Source organism: Triticum dicoccoides, chromosome 1B, assembly GCF_002162155.2.
Source record: "Triticum dicoccoides isolate Atlit2015 ecotype Zavitan chromosome 1B, WEW_v2.0, whole genome shotgun sequence".
In the NCBI taxonomy this organism is placed as follows: domain Eukaryota; kingdom Viridiplantae; phylum Streptophyta; class Magnoliopsida; order Poales; family Poaceae; genus Triticum; species Triticum dicoccoides.
The window spans coordinates 693,148,122-693,158,131 of NC_041381.1; positions in this window are offsets into that span (position 1 = coordinate 693,148,122).

Sequence of the window (10,010 nt, forward strand, 5' to 3'; positions counted from 1 at the left end):
CGATCTGGACCGGGGCTTGCCTCGTCGCCCCTGACGCCGCTCGTCGCCGCACCGCCGGCGCCCGTCGCTCCGACTCGCCGGCCCGACCTCGCTTCCTCGTCCTCCTCCCCGACTCGCAGCACCGAGCCCCCCACCGCGCCCGATGTCGCCGTCCTCTCCGCCGTCGCCTCGCCCCGTCACCGACCCTGAAGCCGCCAGATCGATCCGCGCCACCACCGCCGACGTCGTCCTCATCCTCTCCCTCGTCGGACCTCCCCGACCTCCGCCGAGCCCGCTGCCCCGAACCCTACTCCGCGCCGTGAGCACCCCCTGGCCTCTCCCTCTTTCCCCGTCATCGCGGTCGCCGTGCTCCGCACGCGCACACGCTCACTCGCCGTCGCCCCTCGCCCGTGCGTGGCCACGCGCCCGCGCTGCCCCCTGGCCGCACCCGCCTCCGCCTGACCTTGCTGGCGGCGGCCCGCATCTGCCCCGTGGCCACCCTGCCGGCCACCACGCCACCGCCCTGGCCGGCGCCCCACCGCAGCCCCGGTGGCCTCGCCCCGCTGCAATCCCTGCGGGCGAGCACTCGCCCGTCTGGCGCCCGACGCCCGCGCCGACTCCACCCGCTAGGCCTCTGTGCCACAGACAAACGGGCCCCACCCCCCTTAAAAAAAAGGAATTAAAATAAATTAATAAAAATAAAAAATGATTTAATAAAATTATTAATTAATTAACTAATTAATCAAGTAATTAATTAAGTTAATTAATCCGGTTTAATTAATTTAATTAACTAGTTAAGTTTAATTAAACTATAATTAGATTAACCTAAACCCTAATTAACCTAATTAGAGGTTGACAGGTGGGTCCCCCTGGACCCACATGTCAGGTTGACCAGGTCAACGGTCAACGTTGACTGCTGACATCAGCATGACTTCATGCTGACGTCATAAATTCATTTTTCGAATTAAATAATTAATTAATTAAATTCCAGAAATTAATAAAATCTTTAGAAAATCATATCTTTTAATCGGTAACTCGGATGAAAATACTTTCTACATGAAAGTTGCTCAGAACGACGAGACGAACCCGGATACGCAGCCCGTTCGTCCACCACACACCTCTAACATACCAAACACACAACTTTCCCCCTCCGGTTCATCTGTCCGAAAACGCGAAACACCGGGAGTACTTTCCCGGATGTTTTCCCCCTTCACCGGTATCACCTCATACCGCGTTAGAACACGTCTAGCTCTGCTTGTTGACCTGTTATGCACTTGCTTGCTATGTATTTACTGTTTCTCCCCCCTCTTCTCTCCGGTAGCCCCGTGACGATGCTGATGCCCCTGTGGACGACTACGTCACCGACGACCCCTCCTTCTTGTCTGAGCAACCAGGCAAGCCCCCCCTTTGATCACCAGATATCGCCTACTCTTCTCTATACTGCTTGCATTAGAGTAGTGTAGCATGTTACTGCTTTCCGTTAATCCTATTCTGATGCATAGCCTGTCATTGCTGCTACAGTCATTGATACCTTACCCGCAATCCTAAATGCTTAGTATAGGATGCTAGTGTTCCATCAGTGGCCCTACACTCTTGTCCGTCTGCCTTGCTATACTATCGGGCCGTGATCACTTGGGAGGTGATCACGGGTATATACTATACATACATACATACTATACAGATGGTGACTAAAGTCGGGTCAGCTCATTGAGTACCCGCAAGTGATTCTGACGAGGGGGCTGAAAGGACAGGTGGCTCCATCCCGGTAGAGGTGGGCCTGGGTACCCGACGGCCCTCGACTGTTACTTTGTGGCGGAGCGACAGGGCAGGTTGAGACCACCTAGGAGACAGGTGGGCCTGGCCCTGTTCGGCGTTCGCGGATATTTAACACGCTTAACGAGATCTTGGTATTTGATCTGAGTCGGCTACGAGCCTATACGCACTAACCATCTACGTGGGAGTAGTTATGGGTATCCCGTCGTCGTGGTATCAGCTGAAGCACTTCAGACGTCAGCGACGGAGTGGCGCGCGCCGGATTGGAACGTAAGCCTGCTCTTGTATTAAGGGGGCTAGTTCTGCTTCCGGCCGCCCTCGCAACGTGCAGGTGTGCTATGGGCGATGGGCCCAGACCCCTGTGCGCTTAGGTTTAGACCGGCGTGCTGGCCTCTCTGTTTTGCCTAGGTGGGGCTGCGACGTGTTGATCTTCCGAGGCCGGGCATGACCCAGGAAAGTGTGTCCGCCCAAATGGGATCGAGCGTGTTGGGCTATGTGGTGCACCCCTGCAGGGAAGTTAATCTATTCGAATAGCCGTGATCTTCGGTAACAGGACGACTTGGAGTTGTACCTTGACCTTATGACAACTAGAACCAGATACTTAATAAAACACACCCTTCCAAGTGCCAGGTACAACCCGGTGATCGCTTTTCTACAGGGCGACGAGGAGAGGATCGCCGGGTAGGATTATGCTATGCGATGCTACTTGGAGATGCTACTTGGAGATGCTACTTGGAGGACTTCAATCTACTCTCTTCTACATGCTGCAAGACGGAGGCTGCCAGAAGCGTAGTCTTCGACAGGATTAGCTATCCCCCTCTTATTCTGGCATTCTGCAGTTCAGTCCACTGATATGGCCTCCTTACACATATACCCATGCATATGTAGTGTAGTTCCTTGCTTGCGAGTACTTTGGATGAGTACTCACGGTTGCTTTCTCCCCCCTTTTTTCCCCTTTCCTTTCTTTCTGGTTGTCGCAACCAGATGCTGGAGTCCAGGAGCCAGACGCCACCGTCGACGACGACCCTTACTACACCGGAGGTGCCTACTACTACGTGCAGCCCGCTGACGACGACCAGGAGTAGTTAGGAGGATCCCAGGCAGGAGGCCTGCGCCTCTTTCGATCTGTATCCCAGTTTGTGCTAGCCTTCTTAAGGCAAACTTGTTTAACTTATGTCTGTACTCAGATATTGTTGCTTCCGCTGAGTCGTCTATGATCGAGCACTTGTATTCGAGCCCTCGAGGCCCCTGGCTTGTATTATGATGCTTGTATGACTTATTTATGTTTTAGAGTTGTGTTGTGATATCTTCCCGTGAGTCCCTGATCTTGATCGTACACATTTGCGTGCATGATTAGTGTACGATTGAATCGGGGGCGTCACATTAGTCCCAAATATGATATAAATATGTAAAATAAAGCCCATAAACATCTAAAAGGGGTAATATAAGAGCATGGAACAATCAAAAATTATAGATACGTTGGAGACGTATCAGGGGGCTCTCTCCCCCTCTCTCCCGATGGTGCCGGAGTGCCGCCGGGGCAAGGATCGTGGCGGCGATATACATCAACAATCTTGCTACCTCAACATCAACTCTCTCCCCCTCTATGCAGCGGTGTAACATCCCTTCTGCCCGCTGTAATCTATACTTAAACATGGTTCTCAACTCCATATATTATTTCCCAATGATACGTGGCTACCCTACAATGTTTGAGTAGATCTGTTTTGTCCTATGGGTTAATCGTGATCTTGATTGGTATGATTGTATATTTTATTTATGGTGTTGTCCTACGGAGCCCTCTGTCCCATGCAAACGTGAGGGGCCCCACTGTAGGGTGTTGCAACACGTTCATGATTCGCTTATGATGGGTTGCGAGAGTGACATAAGCTTAAACCCGAGTAGGTGGGTTGCTGCGTATGGGATAAAGAGGAATTGATAATTAATGTTATGGTTGGGTTTCACGACCTTAATGATCTTTAGTAGTTGTGTATGCTAGCTAGAGTTCCAATCATAAGTGCATATGATCCAAGTCGAGAAAGTATGTTAGTGATGACCCACAAGTATAGGGGATCGATCGTAGTCCTTTCGATAAGTAAGAGTGTCGAACCCAACGAGGATCAGAAGGAAATGACAAGAGGTTTTCAGTAAGGTTTTCTCTCCAACCACTGAAATTGTAGGTAACAGATAGTTCTGTGATAAGATAAATTGTAACGAGTAACAAGCAATGAAACTAAATAAAGTGCAGCAAGGTGGCCCAATCCTTTTTGTAGGAAAGGACAAGCCTGGACAATTTCTTATAATGAGGAAAGAGCTCCCGAGGACACATGGGAATTATCGTCAAGCTAGTTTTCATCACCATATGATTCGCGTTCGGTACTTTGATAATTTGATATGTGGGTGGACCGGTGCTTGGGTACTGCCCTTACTTGGACAAGCATCCCACTTATGATTAACCCCTATTGCAAGCATCCGCAACTACAAAATAAGTATTGAGGTAAACCTAACCTTATCACTAGACATATGGATCCAAATCAGCCCCTTACGAAGCAACGCATAAACTAGGGTTTAAGCTTTTGTCACTCTAGCAACCCATCATCTACTTATTACTTCCCAATGCCTTCCTCTAGGCCCAAATAATGGTGAAGTGTCATGTAGTCTACGTTCACATAACACCACTAGAGGAAAGACAACATACATATCATCAAAATATCAAACGAAAACCAAATTCACATGACTACTAATAGCAAGACTTCGCCCATGTCCTCAGGAACAAACGTAACTACTCATGAAGCATATTCATGTTCATAATCAGAGGAGTAATAATATGCATTAAGGATCTGAACATATGATCTTCCACCAAGTAAACCAATTAGCATCAACTACAAGGAGTAATCAACACTACTAGCAACCCACAGGTACCAATTTGTGGTTTTCATACAAGATTGGATACAAGAGATGAACTATGGTTTTGAGAGGAGATGGTGCTGGTGAAGATGTTGATGGAGATTGACCCCCTCCCGATGAGAGGATCGTTGGTGATGATGATGGTGATGATTTCCCCCTCCCGAAGGGAAGTTTCCTCGGCAGAATAGCTCTACCGAAGCTCTAGATTGGTTCCGCCTCGCGGCAGCGGAGTTTCGTCCCGTAAGCTCACCTCTGATTTTTTTCCAGGGTAAAAGCCCTCATATAGCAAAAGATGGACACCGGAGGGCCACCAGGGGGCCCAGGAGACAGGGGCGCGCCCAGTAGGGGTGGGCGCACCCCCCACCCTCTTGGCCAAGGTGTGGCCCCCCTCTAGTGTTTCTTTCGCTCAATAATTCTTATTAATTCCAAAAATGACTTCCGTGGAGTTTCAGGATTTTTGGAGCTGTGCAGAATAGGTTTCCAATATTTGCTCCTTTTCCAGCCAGAATTCCAGCTGCCGGCATTCCCCCTCTTCATGGTAAACCTTGTAAAATAAGAGAGAATAGCCATAAGTATTGAGATATAATGTGTAATAACAGCCTGTAATGCAATAAATATTGATATAAAAGCATGATGCAAAATGGACGTATCAACACCCCAAGCTTAGACCTCGCTTGTCCTCAAGCGGAAGCCGATAACGAAAAATATGTCCACATGTTTAGAGATAGAGGTGTCGATAAAAATAAAATACGGACATGAGGGCATCATGATCATTCTTATAACAGCAACATATATAGATTTTGTCATATGATTTCTTATGCTCAAGTGACAATCAATTCACAATGTCAAGTATGGTTCAGAAACTTCATTGGGAACTAACAAACTATAATCTCAGTCATTGAAGCAAATGCAATTTATCATAACATTAGAAAGAGTCAAAAATAGAGCTTTTCAGCAAGCCCACATACTCAACTATCATGTAGTCTTCTACAATTGCTAACACTCACGCAGTACTTGTGGTTATGGAGTTTCAGCTGGACACTGAGAAAGATAGGGGCTTATTGTGTTGCCTCCCAACGTATTCACCTTTAGGTGATGTCAACAATAATAGTCCATGCTAACTTACATCCAATTGGATATATATATCAAGATCTTTGAAACACGAGGAGCTTGACAAAGGATAAAATGAAAAAGGGAAAGGTGAAGATCACATTGACTCAAGCATAAAGTAAAAACATAAAGTAAAAGATAGGACCTTCGCAGAGGGAAGCAGAGGTTGTCATGTGCTTTTAGGGTTGGATGCACAAAATCTTAATGCAAAAGAACGTCACTTTATATTGCCACTTGTATGTGGACCTTTATTATGCATTCCATCGCTTTTATTGCTTCCACAACAAGATCGTATAAAGCTTATTTTCTCTGGACTAATCTATACCTACTAATAAAGCAAGGTGCGTTTATCCAATTTTTTTATCCGTTCACCCATATTATTAATTATACTTTTGAGCTTTTAACTATCCAAGGTGGTACTAATAGTTTCTGCCAGTGTGATTTTATTCACGTTCGTTCTCATGGGCCTTTTTTCGTTTGTACGTCGTCTTGGGCCGCACACAGCTGGTTCAGGCGAGAAAAATGTTGTGTGGGCCGAAACAAAAACAAATAGGCATCAGGTTTCGAACTGGTGATCTCACGAGAGATTTCTATGGTTGCTACCACATGAGCTAGATAATACTCATGTCATAAAGTTGGTTTTTCATGGAATTGATTAGTACCACATCGGTTCTATACACGAAAACTAAGCAATTTATATACGTAGATAAACTGCTTGAACATCACCTGGGTAAAGTGGAAAGTCGTCCCGTAATAAGGAAGGAAAGAAAGAAAATAAAGAAGGAAAGGATGGGGAAGGAAAATGAATACAGAAGGAAAGGAGGGATTTTAGATTTGAATTTAATGTCCAAAAATAAAGAAGGAAAGGAGTGATTTGGAATTGAATGTGAAAAAATAAAGAAGGAAAGGAGGGATTTCAGGTTTGATAGAGAAAAAAATAGGAAAGTGGGGGAAGCCATCCCGTAATAATGAGGAAGGAAAATGCATAAAGAAGGAAAGGAGGGATTTTAAAAGTTTGACAGAGAAAATAAGGAAAGTGGGAAATCGTCCCACTATAAGAAGGATAGAGAGAAAAATAAAGAGCCCGCCTGTGTATATTATTACCCGTCCGCGCATTGTTTACCCCATCCATGAATGCAAATAGATCGAGGATTAGTACAAAACAAGAAGCTACACATGGTGTCAGGCAAGTGGAATGTTGACGTCAAATTAACTCAAGAGAAAAACAAACAAGAATTTAGATATTTATATTTTACTTTTAGTGAAACAACTTTAATTTCACAATGTTACTAGAGAAGAGAGCAATCTTCTTTGTGACGTTTGTCGGAGTTGAATACAAAAGAAGGCTCATAGTGGCAGGCGATGCAGGTTTTGTGTTTTCATTGGCCCGTCACCGAAGTACAAAGAGATGGACTCGGATTCCATGTTGTGTGCAACACAAACTCCATACTTTTCTCTATTATATTAGCCATGGATTAAGGATTTTGGTACAACACTCCTAATATCATTAGACACAAATAGTGCTGTGCTACTCAATCCGTAAACCTAACGAACAATGGTACATGGAAATTTGTGTTGCCTTCATAGTGAAGCAAATACATTGTACTAAAATGGACTTAAATATTTTTGGTATAATGCGATATTTATTGGGCATTAATAAGAAACGCCAACAAAGACGTGAAGAGATACTCACAACCAGGAAGATATTTCAGTGAGTTAAATTGCACACACCTTTAATACACTTACAAAATACTTTCATGTTTATGTTTCTGCGCAACATATAATTTAATGGCAGTGTGGAGGACTACAAAGAATTTATTGATGTCATAATATCTGGCGGTGGGTCATGGGAGGAGAAGGAGGGTCTTGAGCCATTGGGTTAGGGAAGTGCATTATTTTTCTCTCCCGTTGCAACGCACGTGCATTTGTGCTAGTAAGTCATACATATTTAGAGAGCATTTTTTATTTCCTGCAACATGACAACTTACTTGAAGGATCTTACTCAATCCATAGGTAGGTATGATGGACTCTAATGGCAAAAACGGGGTTCAAGGATATTTGGAAGCACAAGTAGTATCTCTACTTGGTGCAAGGAATTTTGGCTAGCATGAGGGGGAAAGGCAAGCTCAACATGTTTGGAAGGTCAATGACAATATACTTTAACTGAGATGTGAGAAAACATAAACTATTACGTTGTCTTCCTTGTCCAACATCAACTCTTTTAGCATGTCATACTTAAAGATGCTTCACAATCATAAAAGATGTCCAAGATAATATATTTGTATGTGAAACCTCTCTTTCCTTATTACTTCTTATTAATTGCAACGATTACCAAAACTACGTTCGTCAACTCTCAACAACTTTTATGCCTCATACTTTCTATGGGTGAAGTCATTACTATCCATAAGATCAATATGAACTCTTTTATTCTTTTTGTTCTTTCTACTTCCTCAAGATCATAGCAAGATAGCAAAGCCCTTGACTCAACACTAATCTTTATTATAGATAGCTCACAGACTCGATTACATAAAGAGATCACAAAGCAAAACTCAAAACTAACTGATACTTGAAACTTCAATCTACTAGATCAAGATACTACTAAAAGGATCAAACTAAATAAAACGGTAAAGATAGGAGTGTGATGATGATACGATACTGGGGCACCTCCCCCAAGCTTGGCAGTTGCCAAAGGGAGTGCCCATACCCATGTGATTATGTCTCCTTCTTCATAGTTGGTGTTCTGATCTTCTTGGCGATGTTGCCCCTCAGGATATGATTCTCCTCCTCGAGCTTGTTGACTTGTTGTTTGAGGTCCATAATTTCTTTGCGGAGCTTGCCCATAACTGCTAAATCTCCCTTTACCCAAGGATGTTGCATAGCTTCTGGAGAACAAGTGACGCTCTTTTTCATATTTTCATAAGAAAGAAATTTAACATCGGAAGGGATGACAGAATTTGGGAGAACCGAGCTATGTAATTCCCCCATCATGAATCCTGCTCGGAAGCGTGAAGTGACTTCTTGATCTTCCTCCATGGCATCTATCCTTTTCAAGTTGGCCTCCATCTCGTCCTCCGTTGATGGTCCAAAGTGATAAGCATCGCTATTTGCTCCTGCACCTGGTGTCGGGTGAGACACCCGACTCTCCCCGACTGACTCTTGAGAAGACATCTTGCTCTTAATCTGCAACAGGAATAGTTCGAAACAAAAACAGAGGATATTTGCGTGATACGGTGGTCAAAGCCTTCGGGAGATTATATAATGATTTTTTACCGACCAAAATACGTAATGTGCAAGAAAACGAAGTCCGGGAGGCACAGGAGGTGGCCACGAGACAGGGGGGCACGCCCAGGAAGGGTGGGCACACCCAGGAAGGGTGGGCGCGCCCTCCACCCTCGTGGAGGCCTCGTGTCCTTCCCGGACTACTTCCTTCTTCCTAAAATTCTTAAATATTCCAAAACAGATAAAAATTGCCATTAGAATTGTTTTGGAGTCGGTTTACTTACCGTACCACATACCAATTCCTTTTCGGAGTCTGGAACGTTCTAGAAAGTGTCCCTTATGTATTCCTCCGGGGTTACGGTCTCAACAATATTAGTTTCAACATTGATAGGATTACCTGAGATGTAATGTTTAACTCTTTGACCGTTCACCACCCTCGGACTTGTGCCTTCGAAGTTGTTGATTTTTATGGCACCGGAATGATAGAACTCCTCGATAACGTAAGGACCTTCCCATTTAGAGAGAAGTTTTCCTGCAAAAAATCTTAAACGAGAGTTGAATAATAACACATAATCACCTACGTTAAACTCACGCTCTTGTATCCTTTTGTCATACCAGCGTTTGACTTTTTCTTTGAATAGCTTGGCATTCTCATAGGCTTGGGTTCTCCATTCATCAAGTGAGCTAATATCAAATAACCTCTTCTCACCGACAAGTTTGAAGTCATAGTTGAGCTCTTTGATAGCCTAATATGCTTTATGTTCAAGTTCTAGAGGTAAATGGCATGCTTTTCCATAAACCATCTTATACGGAGACATACCCATACGATTTTTGTACGCAGTTCTATAGGCCCATAATGCATCATCAAGTTTTTTGGAACAATTCTTTCTAGATCTATTCACAGTCTTTTGCAAAATTAATTTGAGCTCTCTATTGCTCAACTCTACTTGACCACTAGACTGCGGGTGATAGGGAGATGCGATTCTATGATTAACATCATACTTAGCAAGCATCTTACGGAAAGC